At 40.3% G+C, this 26529-nt stretch overlaps 1 protein-coding gene and 1 pseudogene across 3 annotated transcripts in view; both read right to left on the reverse strand.

Annotated features, from left to right (window-relative positions):
* Positions 1–26529, reverse strand: part of LOC105488933 (retinoic acid receptor beta) — a 770293-nt gene that overhangs the window by 275151 nt on the left and 468613 nt on the right. The gene's annotated exons all lie outside the window — the stretch shown is intronic.
* Positions 1256–11055, reverse strand: LOC105488962 (cofilin-1-like; annotated as a pseudogene).

The following is a 26529-nucleotide window of genomic DNA, read 5'->3' on the forward strand; positions in this document are numbered from 1 at the left end:
ACATTTTACCCTTCTAGTCTGAAATTTTATATTCTTCAGTTCTCAGGAAATGCCCTTTTTAAAAAAAAAAAATTTCCTCCCATTCATTTTCTCTTATTTCTCCCTTAATTCTTAATAGCCAAATGTTAAACCTTCAGGGCTGATCTAAATCTCTCTTGCCTGCTCCCTCCTAATTTTATAATCCCTGTGTCTTTTTATCCTACATTTTGTGAGAGTGTCTTGATGTTGTCATCCAGCCTACCTATTAAATATTTTCCTTTCTATCAAAGGATGTTCATCGTGACTTTTCTGATTGTCTCAATGTTTCAGGAAGAGATTCCAGGGACTGACAACAAAAGGTGCCAACAGATCCACTAGGGAGATGCTAAAGAATGATGAAACTACAAAGGTAACTAGTTTGCTGAAAAACAGTTGGACTTTTAAGGTGTAAATCATGAAAAGAAGTTGTTTAATGTATTTTTTAATACCATAGCCTGTCAACCATATTATCTTGAAGTTTTTCTCTACCCATGAAAGGAACTTGGGCGATTTTCAGGTATTAAAAATAGTCTAAATTAGACAATTGTCTTACTAGACAACTGGGGACATCTTGTCTTTCCGGGGGTCCTTTTCAGGATGACTCAATTTCTGTTCCTTTCCACATGCAACCTTCAGGAGGTATAAACCTTTGTCCAACTATCAGTGAGACGCCGCAAGCCTTCACTGTAGCCCTTTCTCTTTGTTCTACAGTTAGGGGCAACTCCAGACAGCCTCGCTCCCACTTTTGACTTTAGCAGGTCCAGCTGGATATCAATCACACTGCCCCTCAGAATTTTAGGGAGATATACGGCAATATCTTTGAGTATTTCTCTAAAAGTCAACTCGCTTCGCTTCTGGGGTAGAGGGGGCAATCCCCTTACTTTCCCGGGGGGAGATAAGCAGCAAAGAACACACTGTTAACTCTCTTTAAGAAATTCTCATGACCAGCCTTCCTCAATAAATCTTATCTTCTTTCATATGTGCTTCAGGTAGGTGATGAAAGGGGATGTAAAGTCAGACTCACTTTCTCTTGCATGGTCTCAACAGGTGATTTGGAATCTGTTGGTCTTGGACTTAGCTAAAACTGAGTACGTAAGAAAATTTGCATTTAACAACTTGTTTCACTTGGGTAATTTTATCTTTATTTCCAAAAGTTCTTTCTTCCCCTCGCCCCACCACTTTGTTTTCTGCTTCCCCCCCACCACCCCTAAACTGAAGGTCCCCTACTGGTCTTGCTTCCATGAGTGTCCGTGACCAGAAAAAAAGGGAGAAGAACCAGTAGTATGGGGAGGGCTCATCTCCACAATTTTCCATTTATACACACAACTCACAGACAAGCATGAGTAAGCACTGCAGTTAGAAGTTGGCAGCAGAGGAAGGATAAGGAATAGGTGAGGAGTTGGGGTGTTATTAAAAAAATACCCTCCCCCCAAACTGAAGTGCCTGCGGGGTACGTGGTCTGTTTCTGTCAGAGCGTTTGAGCCAGATCGACTCCATCCAAAACAAGGACTGGGTAAAATAAGGCTGAGAGTTCCTAGGCTGCATTCCCAGGAGGTTAGGCCTTCTAAGTCACAGGACGAGATAGGAGCTCAGCACAAGGTACAGGCCACGAAGACCTTGCTGATAAAACAGGTTGTGGCAAAGAAGCCAGCCAAACCCCACAAAACCAAGATGGCCATGAAAATGACCTCTGGTTGCCTTCACTGCTCATTAAATGCTAATTATAATATATTAGCATGCTAAGAGACACTCCCACCAGCACCCTGACAGTTTACAAATGCCATGGCAACATCAGGAAGTTATCCTATATGGTTTAAAAGGGGAAGGGATCCTCAGTTCTGGGAATTGCCTGCCTCTCTCCCAGAAAACTCATGAACAAGCCACCCCTTACTTAGCATATAATCAAGAAATAACTAAGTATCCTTTGTGGAGCAGCCCATGGCACTGCTCTGCCTATGGAGTAGCCATTCTTTTGTTTCTTTATTTCTCTGATAAACTTACTTTCACTTTACTCTGTGGACTTGCCCTACATTCTTTCTTGCATGAGATCTAAGAACCCTCTCTTGAGGTGTGGATCAGGACTCCTTCCTGTTAACACTTCAACCCAAGAGGAATCAGAAGATCAAAAGTAATTTGGGAAGGCTAGAACTGTCAGGGATGGAAGGGAGAGGAAAAAACAGGGCTTGGTGGGGAGCTGTTTGGCAACTGGGGTGAAAGGATTACTCTCCCCCTGCTGAGATTCTCCAGTCCCTTCCTGTCTGTTAGGAGCACAGCAGCCTGCAACCCCTGTGGGCAGGTCTGGAGCTTCCAGATGTTCCAGGAAGGGGGATCACAAAAGCTTTCCCTCCAGGGAGATGATGGCACTGCCTCCCAGCTTCTCTGCCAAGGTGCAGTCATTCTTGACTTTCGCGTAGCAATTTGCTTGTAATTCATGCTTGATCCCCGTCAGCTTTTTCTTGATAGTGTCCTTGGAGTTGGCACAGATCATTTTGCTCTAAAGGGGTGCAGACTCAGGCCCAGAAGCTGAACACCAGGTCCTCCTTCTTGCTCTCGTTGGTCTCACAGTTTGCATCATAGACGGTATTGTGGCAGTCTTTGACAGCATCTTGACAGAGGTGGTGGAGAGGCCATTGACAGTCTGGCTGACATCACCCATCAACATCTGCTTGCCCTCCTTGAGGATGAGTTCTTGTCCTCACTCAGGCAGAAAAGTACCACCTTCCTGAGCTTCTTCACCTCCTCTGGTATCAACAACTTGTGCACCTTCATGTCATTGGATACCTTGGTGATGCCATCAGACAGACACACAGGAAGCTACATTTCCAGAAGTCAAAAAGAGATGGCAAAGAGAGCCAGAGAGGAGGAGCTCTGATTGGACCTGCTCTTTATTTTATTTTTTTAATATTTTATTTATTTATTTTTATTTTATTTTATTTTTTTGAGACGGAGTCTCGCTCTGTCACCCAGGCTGGAGTGCAGTGGCCGGATCTCAGCTCACTGCAAGCTCCGCCTCCCGGGTTCACGCCATTCTCCTGCCTCAGCCTCTTTTTTAATATTTTTATTTTTTGAGACGGAGTCTTACTCCGTTGCCCAGGCTAGAGTGCAGTGGTGCAACATCGGCCCATTGAGAGCTCCGCCTCCCGAGTTCATGCCCTTCTCCTGTCTCGGCCTCCCGAGTAGCTGGGACTACAGGCACCTGCCACCACACCCGGCTAAGTTTTTTGTATTTTTAGTATAGACGGTGTTTCACCGTGTTCACTAGGATGGTCTCTATCTCCTGACCTCGTGATCCGCCTGCCTTGGCCTCCCAAAGTGCTGGGATTACAGGCGTGAGCCACTGTGTCCGGCCTTGAACCTGCTCTTTAATAGTACACAGTATCTTCTAATTTATCCAAGACTAGAAATCAATGATTTTCATGATTTTCTTCCATTTCCTTTCTTAGCTCTGCTTCCTTGAGTGTCATCTTTTGTTTGTTTACTTTTGCTTTCTAGTTTAGCAGAGGCTTTCTTCATGTGCTTGGTGATCCTTGATTGCCTATTGTCATTTAATATTAAGGTACTAGAATGTGAATCGTGTTTAAGAAGGGAGATAAACTTGTAGTTAAGCTGAACACACTTAACTGGAAGTCTTCCTGGGTTTTGAAATCATAAATTTAGTTTAATTTCTAAATCTTATCCCTATATTCATCCATTTTAGGTTTGTGGTTTATGTTTTTTCTCCAGCTCTTCATCTTGGTGTGGGCATAGAGGTCCACCATAAAAATGTGTGGCCCTTCATTATCTAGGACAGTGTGGGTTTTCTGAAGAGTTCCTAAACTAGAGCTAAGTTATGGAAAATATTTCATATAAAAATGGATGAAATATACAAGCCAAAGTTATGGCATCTACTTTCCCATTCCAGGTATGCATTCATAGTTTCAATTTTGGAAGATTTTGAATAAGTTAAAAGAAAATCCTTGGGAATTTAAATTGAGTAGACTACTATTATAGTGTACAGCCACTCTTAGATTACTATGTTTTGTTGTGTATGAATGTTAGGGCGCAAATGGACAAATTCATCTGTTGCTAAAAGTGGCACATTTTCAGATAACTCTATTGTGGTAGGTTGTTCTTTAATAATGACCACAGCAATCGCTCTTATCCCACATGTCCTTTTGTAATGTGGCTGTGCCATTCCTCCTACTTTGGGTCTATTTCTCCTCAATCTTGTCTGACCCTGTGGTTTGCTTTGACTAACAGAATGTGGTGAAAGTGATGCTGTGTGTTGGCTGGGCCCAGAGCTTCAGAGATCACATGGCTTCTGTTTTTGCCTTGAGCCTCCATGTTTTTGCCTCGAGCCCAGGCTATTCTGTTGGAGAGAGGTCAATGGAGGAGCACTGAGGCACCCCTGCCAACAGCCAGGACCAGGGCCCCAAACATGTAGGTGAGGCCCTTTTGGATCCTCTGACCCCAGTAATGTGCAGACAACCCCACATGAAGCCCGGGGAAACTGGACCTGCTGAGTCTTGCCTAAGTATTTGACCCACAGAATCATGAGCAATAGAATGGTTTTTGTTTTAAGCAACTAAGTTTGGGGTTGGTTTGTTATACAGCAATAGAACACTGACCAACTCTCTTTAGAACTATTTAGAGCAGGGATTTCCAACTCACATTGAATTTTGGGTATCTGCACTTATGTGCACTTCTCAGAGGATCGGGGCCACAGCTTCTGATGTTTAAAGGAGTCTTTGTCTTCGAAAAGACTAAGAACCATTGAATTATGGGCCATTACAAGTTAAACACAGTATCAACAGATTTTACTTTATGTTTATACAATACATGCTTATGCCATTATAAAAATATGATTTTAAAATTATATTAATTCAAAGATGTCCCAAAGTCATAGTAAAAATTTTGTTTGTATCTTTCCAGAGCACAAAAGTATTAGGGATCTAGTTGGAGAAATTAAAATGGCATATATGTATTTATATACATGTGCCAATGTGTATACTGATATATAAATGAATGTACTTGGCCAGTAAGAAAATCAGATCTTTGAAATAGTAGTATGTATTGCAAATATCTTGTGTTAGCTTGTTGTTTGTCTTTTGACTTTTGATGAGAACTTACTTTTGTTTTGTGGTCAAATCAATATTTCACTTTCTAGCTCTTGCATTTCATGTCACTCCTAAAAAGGTCCTCTTTCCCTAAGTATAAAATAGACCCATATTTCTTTTAGAACTTTGCAGTGTCAACTTTTTCTTCGTCCCAATCATTTATCCCTCTATGGCATATCTGAGGTTTATTTTGTGGGAAGCAATGAGGTAGGAAGCTTGCTTTCCCCCACAACATTTATTAAATAGTATATGTTTTCATCACTCATTTCAATACCCACCTCTTATACTGAATTTCCATATGTATTTGGGAATACCTCCAGACCCAGTGCTGCACTATTCATCTTGCTACTCCAGTAACTCATTGTTTTGATTGCTATTGCTTATAATGCATTTTATTTCATGGAAAAGTGGTCTTTCCTTCTGTCTTTTTTTTCTACAAACTTTTTCCTTCAACTATTATCTTTTAATTTTTTCAGATGAACTTAAGAATCATCACTTCAATTAGCATCCATCCTTCTACTGCCTGCCTCCACAAATTCCCCAAATAATCTTTTTTTTTTTTTTTTTTTTTTTTTTTTTTTTTAAATTTTAGAAAACATCACATTGAATTCACAGCTTCTTCTGGGGAGAAGTTACAACTTCACAACACTGAGCTCTCTACCAAAGAGCAAGGTGTCTTTGCATTGATTCAAGACTTAAATGGCTGACGGTGCAATTTTTTTTAAATTTATTTTTTGAGATGGAGTCTCACTCTGTCACCCAGGCTGGGGTGCAGTGGCACGATCTCGGCTCGCTGCAACCTTTGCCTCCTGGATTCAAGTGATTCTCCTGCCTCAGCCTCCCGAGTAGCTGGGATTACAGGCGCCCACTACCACTCCTGGCTAATTTTTGTATTTTTAGTAAAGACGGGGTTTTGCCATGTTGGCCAGGTTGGTCTTGAACACCTAACCTCAGGTTATTGGCCCATCTCGGCCTCCGAAAGTGCTGGGATTACAGGTGTGAACCACTGTACCCAACCTGATAGCACAATTTAAAAATTTTATTTTGGTATCTGTTAAATTTTCCTGTAGATACTTTAACTTTTTTGGTCAACAAAAAAGACAGTGTATTACACCAATATTCAGTTACCTCTAGCTTGGTGGAAGCAGTACCTAACCACTCCATCCAAGTAAATGATCATGGTTTTTCCCTGTACACTTCAGACATTCTGGTCAAGTTCCCAAAGTCTGAATGCATCACACGTAACTTATAATGGGTCATTTGTCCTGTTTAACTCAGGAATAATTGTACTCAACAACCCTGATGGTTTCTAAGCTTATCCTAAACTTACTGTGCCTCATACTGAAAAAGGTCCGCTTGTTAAACACAGATTTCCACACTGGGGTTATACCACTTGGAAAAACAGTGCTCCCAAAGGGAAACCCAAAGTTCCTTTGATGGACTTACAGGCCCTGTAATTTGAAGGATATAAAGAATGAGCATGTTTAAATATCAATGTTGGGTGGATACCTCAAAATTTCCCAGGTTCTATCCTCTGCTCCATAAATCAAAGTATTTTTAAGGGATTAACTGATTAACATTGAGGCATTACCTGGGGTTTGACTATATGCTACAAGACTGAAGGAAGCGGGAGTTGAGTTCACTGGAAAAGAAGCCAAATCATATCTCTGGTCAAAAACAACAACAAAAAAGTAAATCTCAGGTTTCACAAAAAGCTCCTCTAGCACTTTTTTGAGAGGTATGTTAACATCAATAATTCTACCTACGGATTCACATAAATAGAAGTCTAGATTCTAAATATCACTTTGGTGCTAGAAGTGAGACTTAGCATTTAGAAGCAATAAATTAAATATTTGACATGAGGAACAAAGTAAAATGCAAGGAAATGGCAGAAGGGAAAAAGGTTGGAAATCCTGGGTCAGGGACTGATGAACTAGTAATGGCGTCAGAGCAGACAGGCTTTTTATTGGCCAAATTTTCAGTTGTATGTCCTGGCCCTGGAAAGCTCCTTTTCTGCAAATACCATAGATCATTTCCAAGGATGATCAGCCATAGTTTCAAACTGAAGCTGGTGTGAGAGTACTACTACAGAGAAAGTAATATCTTATGGAATGGTGATAAGACCTTACGAGTCATTTTAATTTACTATAATATTTTGAGGAAAGATAAGGAAGGTAATAGGAAAAAAAGAAAATGCCCTAATATTCTTTCTGAAAACATCCTGGCAATGTTCAATGACTGCACAGAATTTGCTGTGGAGAGGAATCGTAAAGATTAGGAAGTGGGTGTGGGGATGTTGTAGAGGTTGGGGTGACTTCCGGGGTCAGAAGTTCCTTAGCAGCGCTTGCCTTTGTCTAGATTGATGCATCAAGAGATCCAAAGGCAAAACATCCATTAGCAAAAAAAAGAAAAAAAAAAAAAAGATGATCTTTATTACAGAGAAAGCATCCCCACTGTTCCAGAAACAGACTGATTTATGGCAAACTTTTGACCACCCAAATTAAACTGTGACACTGAGATAGTGCTAGTTACTTTTCTAATGAACAGTTCTAGGCTAGATCACTTTTTCAAAAGAATGAAAAGAAGTGATCTGAGAGTATATCCTGAATCAATAAATGTCCATCTACAACTAACACAGTACAGAATCCACTGTGAACATCTCTCTTTTCTGGATGGTAAAACTCCTTAATTCTACCAATACAGGGTTTACTTCACCATCAGATCACTTTCTCATCACGACCTGTGTCTTCTCAGGCAGTGGTGAGCTCTGTTATTCAGGAGAAAAAAAACAAAACTGCCATGCATGCATGCAATCATGTTGAATGGAATTCTTAGGCCTGTGAGGAAAAGACCCTCATTCGTGGGTTTTCATGGTACCTGACAGCTCTTTAATTTTGGTTGGTCAGATGAGATTGTCTGGGACAAGGGATGGAGAACAGGCATAAACTAAGAATGTGTTGAGAAGGGAAATGGGTAATGGAATTGATGACAGTCTTACCTATAATGCAGCTGTCAGATTCAAAATACTCAAACTCCCTCACCCTGTCTCAACATGGCCATTCCACAGAAGGGAAACCAGTTATCTTTCCAGGGAATGAAATGGATGCTATTAAGATACTCCCACAAGGATTTAGTTATTATGTGGGCATTGTCTATGTCATTAAACTGTATCCCAGGAGGACCTGAGGGTTTGATGGCAGACTCTCAGGATCACCAGGATAAGAGGGTGAGAAAACATGCATGTCACTTCCCTTATTCCTCATGTTCCCCCACTTTTCAGAGGATAAAACTTCACCATTAATCTAAACACATCATTTGCCATATAAGAATTTTCTGTCATCTCCCCAGGTCTGAGAACACAAATAAATTGGTCCAATGTATTATTGAAAATCATCTTTAATATTATAGTTAATAAGAATTAATGGCTAAATTAGGTCTTCTCAAATCTAATTACTCAGTGATCAAACATAAACATGGAGTCCCGGGGCAAGACAGAGCATGAGTTATTATCTATGCTGGGCACCATAAGAGTTAAAATAAAAGGTTTGTTCATTGACACAGAGAAAAGGACATTAAGGATATTGTCCGATGACAATGCTGAAAAAATCAAAACCTTTCTGAAATTCCCTTCTGTTTCGCAGGTCATGAGAGAGTTTCAGGGTGATAATTTTTAAATGTGGAGGCCACTTACAATTCTGCTAAGCACTATTATAGTGGCTATGTGGCTGGGTGAAAATCATTCTTTCCGGAAGACCAAAGAAGTCTACATTTTCTCCTAAAGATTTCCTTCTTTAATAAGGACTTGAGCAGATCCCTGTCATTGTTCTAGATAATGGATTACCTACACATACATTTCCAAGTGTAATGACACTCTTGCTTATTAAAGACCTCTCAGCTGAAGGGGTAGAATATTATGAACTGGCCAAGCCATTCATTTTCTTGAATATGTTATTCAGTATTTTATGCTAAACCAGCAATACACCATCCATTTTAGTACAATGATCCTTATGTTCAATAAAATTGAAGTGTCGCATCATAAATCATTATAGTCATTTATTTTACATTAGACACATTAGCCACTATATTCCATAATCTATTACAATAAGGTGGATTTAAATGTACCCCAAGGAACTGCAATAATAACTCGAGAACCAAATATAGCAATTTACGGATAAAATATGCTTAACCTAAAACTGCACTAGCTATCGTGATGGCGGTGAACTCTGAATGGAATTTAGTGCTGATGGTGACTGAACTCAGCTATACATAAAGAGGGAGGAAAGAGAAAAAGAAATGGCAGACCTTCCTCTAATTTTCTGTTCATTAATTTAAAAAATGTACTAGATGATTACACTATCCGTGAGACAGACACATTTGGCTGGAGGAACTCAGGCTCAATTGAAACTTTTTCTAAGTAACACATGTTCAAAATCTCTAGTTAACTATTCAACAGGATGCCTGTTGTTTCCAACAACAGCAGTGTCTGGGAAGGCTTCGTCAATTCAGACGAATTCTACTAATTCCGCATTTGTGAAAATTCAGACAGGCTGGGTGGTGTGAAGAAAAAGGTTTGCATATGTGATTCATAGCGTAAAAGAGGTACCCCGATAATGTTTTTATACCAGAGAAGCATTTCAAAATAGCCTTAAGTTTGTAGGAGGCATTCTTTTACTAATAGTTGAGATGATAATTATAAATTCTTATCAATTAATGAAAATCATTTTCTCAAATGATCTCTTAGATAATATTAGCCTACTCCCATTTCCTATATGTATCTAAAAGCAATAAAACTGTGTCCCATAATTCAGATTCTTCACTAATTTGGCATCCCTCCACTTAATCATGGATAGTGAGGTCTTTGTAATTTTAGGTAAATAGTTACTACTCATGTTATTTACACTGCTAAATAGCTCACTCGGCAATCTCAGGTCTTTGAGATATGATCATGAAATGAGACTAGCCGGATATATTATATTGCCGGATATGAAGTCCTTGCTGTTCAAGATTAAAATATGTGTTTGTTTCTGTGTTCAGTTTGAGATAGCATGACCCAGAACTGGTATAGTTAATTCTTCCTCAGGAAATTAGGGAACAGATTTACATTTCCCATTTGTAAGTCCTCATTCACCTACCTTCCCTTCCTACCTCCCCTCCTTCCTCCCTCCCTTTCATCCAACCACCTAGTCATCAGCCAATGATCCATTTAGTGACTATCCTACTTATTTAATGCCTTCTCTGTGCCAGACACAAGGCAGGCACCAAGAACACAAAAAAACAAGACAAGGCACCTAACACTTGTAATAAGATATTTTCTATGATAACATTATTCCTTTTATCGATGCAAAAATGTTGTATTCTTTTACATCATTTATGATAATCAAATACTTAACAGTTAGTTATAAGATTTCCCTCAGTCAACATTTATAGAATTATAAATTTATACATAAACCAAATTCTGAGGGGAAACAGAGGACGTTGGTTGGCTAAATGACCTGGGGTGAATAATTTATTCTGTCTAACCCTCACTTCTTCATCGGTACAATGAGAGGGTTAACTGGATAGTTTCTTAGAGTTCCTTCTCAAATTTTAGGACTTGAATCATTTTCTCTGTCCTTTATAGTCATCGGTTCCATTTATTAAAATGTCTCCAATGCAAAAAGGGACAAAAAAGTTAAAGAACTAGAAAATGTCGTCATTGTCATATTTGTCAGTCCCTTGCAATCCAGTCTATACTGCTTCGTCTTTTCCTTTTACTGTCAACTGCTAATACCAAATGTGCTGTTCTCTAATCAGTTTGCTGTCTAATTTATGCCCGTAAAATATTGTTACCATCTGATGACGATGCGAACACCAAATCTGTTGTCTCTACTCTTCTAAATTCTCTTTCAGCATCAGTATCATCCTGGCTTTGCTCTTTTTCAGATATATCTGAATTATACATTATTTCCCCCAGGCATGCTTTTCCAAATTAAATAAAATTTCATTTTCTGTTTCTTGCCTTAATGCTACCAGATGACTTGGCTTAAAATATTTACAGATTCCACTTTGTACCATTTTTAATAACTTGGCCCTATTGTATGTGTTTATTTTATCTTGTGTTTTAGAGGGTTGTGGTTTGTGCTCACCCGTAATTAAGGCTTTCCTCTAATACCATATGTCACCTTTGGCATGCTCTGTCAATTATGGAGAAAAATTATATGCCCTACCTCTAGATAGATGGAATAAAAATTACATAAATAAATAATAAAGATATATAGATACAATGGTCCTCAGATCAACCTATGGGCTCAATAGGGTGCCTCATAAAAAAAGTTTATGTAGACAATAGACATCTATCTGTACAAAATCTTTAGGCCAAATTTAGAAATATAAAAATATTTCTGAGCATATTATTTGATCAAAAAACAAACATAAAACAGAGTCCAGTCTAGTAGATCTAGGTGACTGATAGAATAAATGTAATGTGGAAAGTAGTTACAAATATTTTGGACAATCTGAAAACGAAATGGTATGATGATAGATTAATGCAGGTCAGGTGCGGTGGCTCATGCCTGTAATCTCAGCACTTTGGGAGGCTGAGGCGGGCAGAACCCTTGAGGTCAGGAGTTTGAGACCAGCCTGGGTAACATAGTGAAACCCCCTCTCTATTAAAAATAAAAAATAAATTAGCTGGGCATGGTGGTGCACGCCTATAATCCCAGATACTCTGGAGGCTGAGACATGAGAATTGCTTGAACCCGGGAAGCAGAGGTGCAGTGAGCTGAGATTGCGGCACTGCACTCCAGCCTGGGCGGCAGAGCAAGACTCTGTCTCAAAAAAAGATTACCAGAGGCAGGAGGCACTATGCATCCTAGGCTGGAGAGCTAAATGGTCTCATCCAAAAAGCCAGGAGCCTTCCATCTCTTGCCAGTGCTTCCTTTTGGCCAAATCAGGTAAAAGGATAAGTGGATTGAGAGGGAAGTTAGGGAGTCTCAAGCTTCTGAGCCACTCACTGTGCACACTCCTAAGACCTGGGAGGGGTGCTAGCAAACTGTGTACATGGTCATATGTATACAGTTTGAAAAAGTATAGTATTTTAATTTAAATAGTTACAAGTATTTTCTTTTTGTACTTTGATATCCCCTGCATTATACTTCTCAAGTACGCCCCTATCTAGGGACTGATTAGGGGGAGTTGAGCTGGAGATTCATTTAGTTTCTGTCTAGTGGGATATGTGTATATGGTTCACAGTTTTTTTTCTGTGTAGATTTAAACCATCGGTTGTAGCTGACGTAAGAATTGAGGGCTACTAATACCACTCATTGTGTGAAGCCTGGGAATACCAGAGAGCCTGTAGACATAGAACTGCCCCATACGCTTAAGAATTTTTCCACATCCAGCATGAATTTTAAATGCCCACCAAGTGGATAAAGAAAATGTGGTACCTACACACCACCATGGAATACTACACAGACATTAAAAATAACAAAACAATGCCCTTTGCAGCAACATGGATGCAGCTGGAAGCCATTATTTGGTTTTCTGTTCCTGTGTTAATTTGCTTAGGATGATGGCCTCCAGTTGCATCCATGTTCTCATAAGTGGGAGTTGAACACTGAGTACTCATGGACATAAAGATGGAAGCAATAGTCACTGGGGACCACAAGAGAGGGGAGGAGGGAGGCGGAGAAGGAGTGAAAAATTGTTGGGTACTATGCTCACTACCTGGGTGATAAGATCAATTATACCCCAAACCTCAGCATTACACAATATGCCCATGTAACAAACCTGCACATGTACCCACCTGAGTCTAAAATAAAAGTGGAAAGTATTTTAAAAAATTTAAAAATGAAAATATAAAAAAGAAATACTCCACCAGACACTCAGATAGGTGAAACAAAAGGTTTTTGTTGATGTCTTGGTGTTAGAATGGATTGTAGTAATATACACACACCCATTGTGCCATTTTACCTGGCATTCACCTCAGATGTCTCCACCCCAAGAAACTGATGACAGACTCATTGGTTGCAACACAAGAAACTTAAACTATCTTAAAATCTTACAGCTCTCCTGTGAAAACAACTTGATAGAGGTTTTCCCACAATTGACAATGATCCCTACAATTTATGTAAGATTAATAATGTTATGAATGGGAACTTTTCTAAATTGTCAGTAATAAAAAAGTAAATTCCAATTAGCATACTGAGGAAAGACAATTATATTTCTGCTTTTCCTATAGAAAATTATTGTTATAAAAAGAAACAAAGATGAAGCTAAAAATTCTAGGAAAAAATTATGAGATATATCTCAACAGTTAATAAAATAAGACCTTATTTTTCCAGATTTTTTATTTGTTCTTGATTTTTAAAATTCTGAGTAAATTTTTAAGATTTGTAATGTTTTACAATTTTTTTTTGAGAAAGAGTCTGGCTGTGTCACCCAGGCTGGAATACAGTGGTATGATCACAGCTCATTGCAACCTCCAACTCCTGGGCTCCAGGGATCCTCCTGCCTCAGCCTCCCAAGTATCTGAGACTACAGATGCATACCATCACACCTAGCTGTTTTTTTTTTTCTTTTTTGTAGAGATGAGGTCTCACTATGTTGCCCAGGCTGGTCGTGAACTCCTGGGCTCAAGCGATCTTTCTGCCTGGACCTCCCAAAGTGCTAGAATTACAGGTGTGAACCACCACGCCTGGACTGTTATTTTTTTCTCCTAGGAAATAAATATTCCCTTTTGTACATAATTTTGTATGTATAATTTTGTATTATGACTAAAGACAGCCCCCAAATTGCATAAACTTTAGATCCTATAAACTTGCTGACATAGGAGCTTAGGAAATGAATTTTAGTTACCTAAAGCAACACAGAGTAGAATAGGAGAAAGGTGGAGAAGAGATCTGGGAGCCAGTTAGCAAAAGACAAGCACTACAGTATATTAAAGAGCTTGCAAAATCTCTGGAAGGTCCAGGGAACCAGACGAAGAAGTTTCACAACCAGAGATAATCGCTGACATCATACCAGGGAGTTGGGGAAACCTACTTACTTCCTACATTAGGCATAAGCATTCCAGTTCAAGCCACCAATGTACTGATAATGAATTTTGAATGGTATCAACCACTGACGTATCTGCCAGGGCTGTCTCTAGAAACCTGATGTAGATCTTGCAAACCAAACCACACATGCATGTCTGTTTGGGTCACTAACTCTTAATTCTAAGTCTGGTTTCTCTACATTTGATTGGAGTAGCCAGGGTCACTCATCCGAGAGAAAAAACAAGTGGGTCTTCTTATTCCCATAAGACGGGAACGTCCAAAGAAAGGATTAATGCTGGGAAAACAAAAACAAAAACAACAAACAGATATCCACTACATTCCACCACCATCATCCCTATTTTATAGAATGGAAACAGAAATGGAAGCCTTGACCTGGAAAGCAATTTGCCCACATTCAAATTAGGTAGAAATGGATAGAGCCTGGATGCTGCCTCCAGACTTGAAGACACAAATTCAAATGCCTCTAGAATCCAGGATGTGATACAGATGGGTGGAGAAAAGCAGCAGTACAGTGTGATGGAAAATATCAACAGACCATTGGTCACCAGGACTGGCGGCAACAGGGAGTGGCAAGATTGAGGCGAACCAGAGAGCTCATGACCATCTAAGAAGGACAGCTGCTCCCAAGTTCCTCCTGGCTGTGGCTGCATGGGAATGTTCCCCAGTGGGGCCATCTATGCAGATTGTAAAAGAGAGGTTAGAAATCTAGATTTTTATTATGAAATGTCCCGATTTTTAAATGTTTTTGACAATTGAAAAAACTTTGTGACTATTGTTTGGGCCACAATTGTACAAGCTCATCTGCTGCTAGATGATTACCTCAGGCTTCTATTTGCAATTTCTGCTCCAGAGAGAGCTCTCACTCACTAAATTATACTTCAATTAATTGCATTTTACAAACCCACTTTTAACTCCCAGCCTTTACTTTTCCTCTGTACTTGACCAGAGTTGAGTCGGAAGGTCTGAATTTTCAATCCTGACATACCGCTTATTAGCGATATAATCCTGAGTCCTTTAACTTCTCAAAATCTTAGGTCTTTATCTGGAAAATGAAAAAAAAAAAAAAATCCACTCTCCCTACCTCCTGGGGTTGTTTTGAGAATCAAATGAAACAATGAATATGAATGTGTTTTGAAAGCTATCAAAATCTACAGAAAAGTCAGTATATTACTTTTAATGATAACCTTAATTTTCAGAAAAGTAATTACCCCAAATTCCTCCTTTCCGTTTATAGAAAATAACACATTAATTTTTCTTCCGTGTCTGATTCTACCCCCATCATCCTTGGCATTTCAAAAATGATTGCCTTGTAGTCAATAAGTTCATTAACCACTTCCCTAAACACCACAGGAAACAACTCATCTCCCCCAAAGAACCCATATTTTGAACACAAGCATTTATTTTTTTACATGCTTTTTTTCCTTTTTTTTTTTTCTAACCAAGTACAACATTAATGAGTTGTGTTTCACTTGAACTTCTGTATGGAGATTTCAGGGTAACTGACTTGAACAAGGAGGCAGAATTTCTTAGGAGGTCAACCAGCAGGCAGAGCTTGAGTGTGAGTATCCACATCCCCCACTGTCATTCCTTGCGTTTTTTGAGTTTGTGTCATGAGCCTGAACTGTCTATGTACCATATGTGCCCTGGGGAAAGCCATTCTTATTGAAAGGCAAAATAAAGCCATCACTTATATGAAGAATGGAACCCATTTGGCAATGATATTCCTTTCCATGTTTCCCTTCTCCGAACATTCTGTTACAGAGCAAAGACAGGCATAAACCTCACCCTGCTTCCCTTGTGGAAGCCCTCGGCTACCCCGCCGTGAATACTGATCTGGCACTATCTGCCACCAATGGGAAATGTTTGGGGGGAACATCTACATATTTGATAGTATAGCTTTTGTTAATTAAATAAAAACTATAAACAGAGAATATGTGACAAAAGGAAAAAGTCCAGATTTGCAAAGTTCTTTTTTAGCTACAGGAGGCCTCTATGAGGAGGAAATGAAGATATCCTTTAGTACCGACCCAAACTGTATGGATGGCTAGTGCTGTATCTTTTAAAATTCATACCAGTGGACTCTTCTAATAATTGTCCACACAGGGCAGTTCAGAATCTGGTCTTCACTCCCATTCTTTGTACTTGCAGCTGGTACTCAATTCTGTTTTCACAAATATGCCACATGCATCCTCTCTTTCCCCTTCTTGAGGTGGCCGCCCTGTCTGATATGCCTCTCCTTTATGCCTGCCACCTACTTAGAATATAAAGATCTTCAAGGCTTGGAAAAAACCCGACACCCTCTATGAAGCCTTCCCTGATTGCGCTAATCCCCCCCTAAACTTCTTTTCTTCTGACCTTGACCCACAGTTTAGCATCAAATGTTGTATCCTCGTACCTAAGTGGCAGTCTCATCTGTTCCATTGGACTTGAAGTTTCAGGGCCATTATGTATACATCGCTTTTAATTTCCGGAGTGTGCAGTTCAAGGCAGTGGTTGGCACAGAATATAAACTGAGTAACAAATTTATTTACATGCAAATTCTGGCTATATCTCATGGCTTCCAGAACCTAAGTGCTTCAGAGTAAAAACACTGACATAGGCACTGCCTGAGGAAGTGCTGTACGTGCTGTACGTGCTGTTTCGAAAAACATTCAAGGAGCTGTTGAACAACCACTGGCACAGATGGTACAGAGTGGAGTCATGTGTGAATAGAGAGGGGGAAAGAAAATGGTAGCCCAGACAGGGATGGTTGTCAGCCCATAGTCACGCAGTAGATGAGTGGTAAAAGTAGCACTTAAACCCTGGCATTCCAGCTCCCAGCCTAGACTCTTTCTAAAAGTGTTCATGGACAATCACGTATCTGAAGAAACACTCTGAACATACTGCATTTTGTCTGCTACACGGTATCTGGAGCGGTCCAGGTCTCATGTGGTTACTACATGAAATGTCCAAACCCCCTATTTCCACAAGGGTAGAGACTTTTGTTCATTGTGATAACTCTGAGTGCTTTTCACATACTAGGTACCAAAAAATATTGACCTAATGTTGAATGAATGAGTGCCTAGAAAATCTGAGTATCAGTCATACAGACGAGGCTGTGTTGCAAAAACAATGCTCAAACTTCAGCCACTTATAAAAATGAAGGACTATTTCTCTCTCATGCTCCATATCCACCATGAGTTAGCAGGAAACTCTGCTCCATCTCACCTTACGATGAGACCCAGACTAGCAAAACAGCCACCATCTTGAGTGCTGCTGGTCACAATGCCAAAGAGAAAGAGCACTGGAGGGTTTTAAATGTGCAGACAAATGGTTGGCCTGGAAGCTACACACATCATTTTCACTCCAAATTCACAGGTCAGACTTCATCGCATGGCCTGTTCAACCATAAGGGGCCAGCAAGGGCAATCCTACCATGCTGCTAACAGGGGAAGGGGCAATAAATACCTGTAGAGCAGCCTTTGCGACTTTCATGAAGAATCTTTGCCTTCAGTGCCTTTAGTTTCTTTAAAGCCATCAAGTAGGTTGAAGAAGAATAAACAGTCTGGAAGAAGCCATCCTTCATGTGTGTAGGTAATGTACAAGGGAATTCGAGACATCTGTTTCGTTACTTCTCAGGTAAGAAGCAATTATGAGGCTGGGCACGGTGGCTCATGCCTCTAATCCTAGCACTTTGGGAGGCTGAGGCGGGTGGATCACCAGGTCAGGAGATCGACACCATCCTGGCTAACACGGTGAAACCCCATCTCTGCTAAAAATACAAAAAATTAGCCAGGCATGGTGGCGGGCGCCTGTAGTCCCAGCTACTTGGGAGGCTGAGGCGGGAGAATGGCGTGAACCCGGGAGGCGGAACTTGTAGTGAGCCAAGATCAGGCCACTGCACTCCAGCCTGAGCAACAGAGCAAGAGTCCGTCTACAAAAAAAAAAAAAAAAAAAAAAAAAGAATAGTGGCACAATGCAGGCAGAAATGACTGGGGACAGGAAAAAGAGAAAGTTAGGAAAATCAGCAAGGTACTTTTCTACAGATCAACAAAGGGGTTTTGGTTGATTTCATGGAGAGTCTGAATCAACAGTGATGCGGTTTCCCCAAAGGTGAATTAAATTTTAGGTTACATTAACAGAAATATAACTTCTAGAATGATGGAGGTGATAATTCTGCCTAACTCCACATTGGTAGAACCACATCTGGGATATCATGTTAGTGCCTAGTGAGGGATTAGTGCAAACAGAGGAACATGACTGGATTGCTAAAGAGCTCAATATTCTGCCACAAGAGGAACAAAGAAAGTAAATTGGAATATTTAACTTGAATTAGAAAATACTCACAGAGGCTGGGTGCAGTGGCTCAGGCCTGTAATCCCAGCACTTTGGGAGGCCAAGGCAGGTGGATCATTTGAGGTCAGGAGTTCAAGACCAGCCTGGCCAACATGGTGAAACCCTGTCTCTGCTAAAAATACAAAAATTAGCTGGGCATGGTGATGCATTCCCACCTACTCAGGAGGCTGAGGCACGACAATCGCTTGAACCTGGGAGGCGGTGGTTGCAGTAAGCCGAGATCACACCACTGCACTCCAGCCTGGGCAAGAGAGCAAGACTGTCTCAAAAACAAAAACAAAACAAAACAAAAAACACTCAGGGAGAAAATGATAATAGTTTTTAATAGCTGAATGATTGTTGTGTTGAAGAGCATTCATCCTTGTCCGTATGCCGGCAAAGCATAGGAATATGACCAAGGTAAAGAACTTACAAGGAGATAGATTTGTACTTGATACCAAGAAGAGTTCCTTACAGAACTATCAAAATACAGAATGGCATGTTTGGAGACTTAAAAGGTTCCCCAATAGCAAAAAGACTATTGTGGTAATCAAACATCGGCCATGTGGAAATTAAGACGAGGTGATTTCTAAGATTCCATCTCACTCAAACACATGATTTTAAGTTCCATGGTATCTACTCTTGCACTCACTGCTGGACCTACAGCTGTACCTACTCGTGGGCACCATAATTTAGGAGAACGTTTTAGAGGAACACAATCCTACAGGGCAGGGATTAGCCAACTTTTTCTGTAAAGGGCCAGATAGTAAATATTTTAGGCTTTGCTGGCCATATGATCTCTATTGCAACTACTCAACCCTGCTGCTGTAGTATAAAACCAGCCATAGATAATATGTAAACAAATGAACATGATTGTGTTCCAATAAAACTTTATTTATAAAAGCAGGTTTGGGGTAGCATTTAGTTTGTGGACCTTAGTTTGCAACCCCCTACTACAGACACTGAGAAAGATTCTAGCTAGAGAAGCTGCTTATCTAAGAAATCTACACCCTCTGAGTGCCTCGTCCTCATTCTAGTGACAGAGGCCAAAATGTTATAGGACCTACTCATCTCTGTCCAACGACAAATAAACTAAATAATTCCTGGCTTAGCAGGGGGTACAGAAAGCTCTGATCAAAGCACAAGTATTTGTGATAATAGCTTGAAAATACAAAAGAGGAAATGAAGATATTTTTGCATAACTTTCAAACCTGGCTCACTGTTGGAAACCAAAAACTGTGACCAGAGATGCCATTGAGGAATTTGTGTGTTGGCTAAGGGACTTTTGAGATTGGCAGTAATCATGCAATCATATCAACACTATGCCGAGAACTTACATGGCCATATTACAGATTTTTTTTTTTTTTTTTTGAGGCAGAGTTTCATTCTGTCTCAAAAGCTGGAGTGTGGTAGTATGATCTCAGTTCACTGCAATCTCCGCCTCCTAGGTTCCAGCGATTCTTGTGCCTCAGCTTCCCGGGCAGCTGAGATTACAGGTGTGTACCACCACACCCAGGTACTTTTTTGTATTTTTAGTAGACACGGGGTTTCCCATATGTTTACTATGTTGTCCAGGCTGGTCTTGAACTCCGGTTCTCTATTGATCCGCCTGCCTCATCCTGAGGGATTACAGGCATGAGTCATTGCGCCTGATCTATATTACAATTTTTAACTAATTTGGATAAATAGCTAACTGGTATCATGAGTGTTTTCTAGACTACAGTAAGACCAGACATACATAAATCTCTGGCACTAGTAGAATGTGAAGGAATGTATCTGTCTTAGCATGGGGAGCTTAATGCACCAACCCTAACAAGCCTGGACAATGAAAAGAGGGCACAGCCATGACTCCCACCAAGGATGGAGCCAAGCCAAGCAGACAATTCAAATAGACAAATGACTTCTGATTTGAAGTAAGAGAAATGTTCAACCCATCCCACTCTCAGCATGTTTAGCTCATAATCAGGCATTATTATAATGGTATGCAAATTGTGGAAACGGCAGACATTCTTTCCAACCATGTTTTCATTAAAGATTCAGCTTTTTTTTTACCCCAGAATAATAGTAAATGACATGCGAACTTCATATGAACTATAGGTCATGAAAGGATTTAGCATTGGCATTTTTAATCTAAAAAGTCTAGTGCCAGAAAATCAATATGTTTCAGTTGCAGCATTCGAATGCAATTTTCCTCACGTAACAGGGTTTCTTTCTTTCCTTCTTCTTTTTCTTCTAAGTCTTTTTTTTTTTTTTAAAGAATGAATAATTCCTGGTTTTTCTATGAAACAAGCTGCCGTATTATAAGGTAATGACATCAATAACACATTACATGTAAACAGAAAATGAACAAAAAATCATTCAAGGCCCTTTTGAAACTGGAGTGCTTTTCATCAGCCCTATTACAGGTTCCATTCACATTATCGGATTGAAGCATCCTGCATAACCGAGGTGCTGACAAGTCCTGATTACCCAATAACTCCTATATCCCTTTCAGGCAGGTTCACGGAGAGGACAGGAATACCAGGCCTTCCTGGGGGGCAGCTGGCCTGCCACGGAGACCCAATCAATGAAACTCAATGCCCTGTCACTTTCCTTCTCCAAAAATGGGGCACTGGACTTCCTGGTGCATAATTGGGTCTTTTTATTCCCTGTGTTCTCAATTGTTTCAGATAACAACTGTTTATAACACAGCAGAGGACAGGCCAGGTTAACACTACCAAACTCTTTCCCCCAAATACTTACAGCTCCATTGAAGCTCTCTATATGGCAAATTAGATAGTGTCTTTCTTAAGTAGCAGAAACAACTGAAGAGATTGGCACTTGGGACAAGGTGGGTACCAGACAGGCTGCAAACGTTCATCATCTGAATGTTTATATGTTTCAAATAACCACTCCGTTACACTTTACTCTTCAATCTCGAGTCACACCACTAATATAACACCCAAGGACCCTTTTCCTTATTTTTTATACCACTGTGTGACATTTTACTCTTTTTGAGGAAATTTTTGTTGAAGCCCAAGCTCTCTCTGCTATTCAACAAATGCAATATCACCCCCACTAGGTAGGAGAGCTGTGGACACCACGGCTCAGGTGTGACAGATATGACAGCCAGCTGCCTGGCTGGCCTGCCTGATATCTGTGGGGTTGGGGTGATTCTACTAAAGGTTCAGAGCCTCTGGGCAAGACCACAATTCATGTTCTCAAGACAACTTTGCAACCCTTGCATGGAAACTGCAGCCTGTTGCTTGTGGTACGGCTCTGAGAAGCAGCCAAGCCATTTAAAAATAAGTTTTGAAACAAGCAAACTGTGGCTTTTGCCTTTTGGGTGGTATATCACCATATATTTGACGTAATCTTCAGCTTGGGAGATATCATATTTTTAAAACAAATTTCTTGGCTTCCAGCTTGGCTCTGGGGCACTGCTGTCTGAGGACGTGGGTTTACCTAATGAATGCAGGCTCCAGTCTTTTTCTCTTTTTCCTTCCTTAAAATCTCTCCTCCTACAGTTAAACTCACACACTGATACATTTGCAAACAGAATAAAATAAATAGAGTACTGGGCTCCTTATTGAAGTGTTTCAAATTGAAATGAAGGTATAATTATGCAGGTTGCAGCACATCTCAGTGCATCCTACCGTCCAGAGGCAGGAGGGGGCAGTGGTGTAGAGTATGGGCTCTCTCATGGTTCGAATCCTAGTTCCGGTTGTGCACACTGTGAAAGTCTCCTGGCCTCTTTGTGTCTCAGTTTCTGAACTGTAACGTCACCTGTAGGGTACAGCAACCCTGAATCTGTCAAAGGCTTAGAACAATGTCTCTTGTGGGGTAAACACTTGTCAAATGCTATCATTATTACAAATAAAAATACCACTGGATTAAGTCTAAATTGTTATTGTGTCATGGCAGAAACTGGTGAGATCAGGTGTTCTTCTAAAGGCCATTAGAGAGCTTTGAATAGGGAGGGACATGACTGGACTTGCACTGTAAAAGGATCACTCAGTTACTGGGCAGAGGTCAGTCTATAAGGACAAGAGCAGAAGCAAGGACACTAATTAACTGACTACTATAATAACCCAGGTGAAATCAAATGGTACGTGGACTAGGGCGGTAGTGGTGGAAGTAGGAATCAGTGGTTAGATTCTGGATGACTTTAAAGATAAAGCCCAAAGAGTTGTGGAAGGATTAGATTTTGGGCATGAGAGGAGAAAAAGAGTCAAAGTTTATTCCAAATGTGGGCTCACCAGCTAGAATTGATCAAGGTTGATGAAAAAGTCTGAAAGAGTGAAGATAGAGACAAGTTGAAGAGTGAGGAAACAGACCATCTAAGAGGGCGATACTAGGCATAGCAGTTATGGCAGACATGTCATAGAGGTGGTAAGATTTGGGATCATCAGCAAGTAGAGGGGATCTTACAGGGCATTCTAAGCAGAAGGGGAAAAAGATGTGGAAATGGAGCAAATGTTTAATGCCAAAGAAAGAGGAGATGAGCAGAACTGAATAAAGAAGTCTTCTTAGGAAGCACTGAGAATAAGGTTAGAGGAGCCCAGTACAGCTGGGATGCAGAAGGCCTTGACTATCTGCCAGACAGTTCTGTTTAGTGATGGAATGGAAGTCTGGATGCTTGGGTTTTGGGTTCAGCTATCATCTGTGCATATATATTTATTTTTAAGGTTAGCAAAGAAAAGGTGTGCATGTACTCATACTACTAAAGTCAAGATGGGTCTAGGAGGATCCACTATGTTTTCCATTTTTTCGGGAACTTAGGGGCTGTTCAGTGTCCTTTTTCGTAGCGGGCACCACCAAGCCTCAGGAGTATATTGGATATGATCTGGCCATATTCACAAGCCTCATTAAACCTGTGGGCCACCCACAGTCACATTTCATCTTTGAACCCTGGACTTTGCAATTTGCAATTAAGAAACAAACCCAGACCAAGCAAAATAAAATAAAAACATGCTGCCAGGCTGGTTGTGGCTCTATGGAACTCAAAGTGGCTTTACTGAAATGCCGCCAGTGATTGTGGTAAGTTGTTATTGTCCCCCAGTTTCACAAAGAAGGAAACCTGAGCAACTAAATAACACACACATTTATTGAGGGAAGACAGCTTATGAACAGTACCATGCAGAAAAGAAATCGTTTTTTCTCAATGAGGTTTCAACCATGTGGCAAATGTCTACGGGTATCTGCCCAGCAAAAGATCCCAGGAGATTAGAGAGACATTCAGCTAACGTCAGAGGGGACATGGGTCTTCATTTTGGCACTCAGTCAGTCACGGCCTTTTGCTTCACTTAGTCCTTGGACTAGCTCAAAAAAATTAATGGGAGCTCAGCTCTGCTATTGTTGTCAAATATTATGTTCTAGCTTAATTGCAGTCATTACTAAGCAGAAAGTCCTGTGACAAATGCAGTCAACAGGAGTTCACTGTTAAAAGCACTTGAAGAATCAGATTAAAGGGGCTTGGCAAACTTGGGAGGATACAATCAGCATCAGTTTTCTTTGCTTCTTGGGTCACAGTCTCTCTGACTTAGGTTTTCTCACCTGTGAGTGGAGACAATAATACCTCCCAAAAGTTCTTCAGAATATAATATAGGCTTTGAGGCTGGACCTGCTGAGCATGTCAAGAGGTTGTCTATATAAAGGACCAAGGAGCCTACTGAGAAAGAACTCAAGGAAATAAGGGAATACATTCAGGCTCTGACGGCCATCAAGGGTCAGAACATTCTAAAGAGAGCAATGAGCTTGCCATTCAGATTATTGTCTAGTCTAGCTCCCTTAGAAATAGAGAAGCTTATATGTAAAGAAAAATACTAAAAAAGCAATTTATCTCCCTTTCTCTTACAGACACACAAATTCTGTGACAAATGGGGAACAGCGCTTTAACATCCAATCCACATAAGGGTGGATAAATGGAATCATACTCACAGGACCTTGTATGATTTCCATGGGGGCACAGCCCAGCTTTGGTGGAGGTTTTTTAAAAAATGGCTTGAGATACAATTCACAATAACATGAAATTCACCCTTTTATAGTATACTACTCGGTGGTTTTAAGTCTGTTCACAAAGGTGTGCAAATATCACCACTATCTAATCTTGAAACATTTTCATCATCTCCCAAGGAAACCCCATGCCCATTAACACTCACTCCCCCATTGTCCCTTGTCCCTAGCCCCTGGAAGCTACTAATCTACTTTCGGTCATATTTACCTATTCTGAATATTGCATCTAAATGGGATCATACAGTATACGGCCTTTGTGACTGGCTTCTTTTACTCATCATAATGTATTCAGGGTTTATCCATGTTGTAACATGTATTGGCACTTCATTTTTTATGACTGAATAATATTCCATTTTGTGGATATAGCACATTTGTTTATCCACTCATCAGTTGAATATTTGGGTTATTTACAATAATGAATAATGCTGCAAGAACTTTCACATTCTAGGTTTTGTGTGACATGTTTTCAATTCCTTTGAGTATATCCTAGGAGTGGAATTGCTGGTTTATAAGCTTAATCTTTGCTTAACCTTTTGAGAAATGCCAGACTGTTTTTCAAAGCTATTGCTGCATTTTATAATTTCACTAGCAATATAGGAGGCTTCCAAATTCTCCTTATCCCTGTTATTGTCTGACTTTTTGGTTTTAGTCATGGTAGTGAGTATAAAGTGGTATCTCATTGTGATTATGACTCACTTTTATTTATTCTTCTTGGCATTAATGTGAACTTAGTGTGAGGACTTGCTATGGTTTTGCTGTTAGTTTCTCATGTGTGTCAACTGATTTCACTCCTGTGGGCCATTGTCCTTTTCTCCTGCTAGGTCCCTTTTAGTAGTGACAATTACTTGGGCCTCTGCTATTTGTGGGGCTACTGAAGATGTGTCTCTAGCACCATGACCCCAGCGCTGACACCAATGGTCTGGCACCTATGCCAAAGATACTTTCTCAGATGTGATATTGGTGCCACCTTCCACTGGGGCTGAAGCCGTAAGTAATTGAAACTGCCACCGCAAGAACCTCAGATGTTAGGGACAGGAACACAGGGTCTTTGTTCTTGTCAAGACTAGCACTTTAAGTCCTGCTTCTAGAATCCTCAGTGTTCTAAAGCTCTGCTAGATTTCCAGTTTAAGATGGTAGATGGAACACCTGCCAAAATTAATGCCCAGGCCCATCTCCATACAAAATGCAGAAATAAGAGATATAATTAACAAGTACATATCCACATTCTACAACACAATATGAACGCACTACATAGAAATGGAGGAACATGTAGGACCTTATGGTGATAAGGAGAAGGTAGCCATGATTATATCACCAGCACAGAGCTGTGAGTAACTCTGTACCTCCTGTAAAAGCTCGAGCCAACAGTGCCCTAGGGCTGCCTCAACATCAGTCTATAACAGCCCAAGACATGCAAGGGAGGATCCTCCCACAGAAGATATGCACAAAATGGAGAGGCCCCAGGTAGCTGAGGAAGACTAACCCCATTGGTATTCAGACTGTAGTACAGATGCTCCTCAACTTATAATGAGGTTATGTCCTGATAAAACCATAGTAACTTAAAACTATCATAAATAAAACAGAAGTGAAAAATTCCTTTAATACCCTGATAAACACATCATAAAGTAAAAAAAAAAAAAAAATTAAGTCAAACTGCCATAAATCCAAATGTTTCTCAACTCACAATGAGGTTACCTCCCATTGTAAAGTTGAAAAATCTAAGTCAAACCATTGTAAATCAGATTTATTTATTTATTTATTTATTTATTTATTTATTTATTTTTTGAGGTGGAGTCTTGCTCTGTAGCTCAGGCTGGAGTGCAGTGGTGCAATCTTGGCTCACTGAAACCTCTGCCTCCTGGGTTCAAGCAATTCTCCTGCCTCAGCCTCCCGGGTAGCTGGGATTACAGGTACCCACCACCATGGCCAGCTAATTTTTTTTTTTTTTCATATTTTAGTAGAGATGGGGTTTCACCATGTTGCCCAGGCTTGTCACAGACTCCTGAGCTCAGGCAATCTGCCTGCCTCGGCCTCTCAAAGTGGTGGGATTACAGGCATGAGCCACCGTGCCT

Source organism: Macaca nemestrina, chromosome 2 (assembly GCF_043159975.1).
Source record: "Macaca nemestrina isolate mMacNem1 chromosome 2, mMacNem.hap1, whole genome shotgun sequence".
In the NCBI taxonomy this organism is placed as follows: domain Eukaryota; kingdom Metazoa; phylum Chordata; class Mammalia; order Primates; family Cercopithecidae; genus Macaca; species Macaca nemestrina.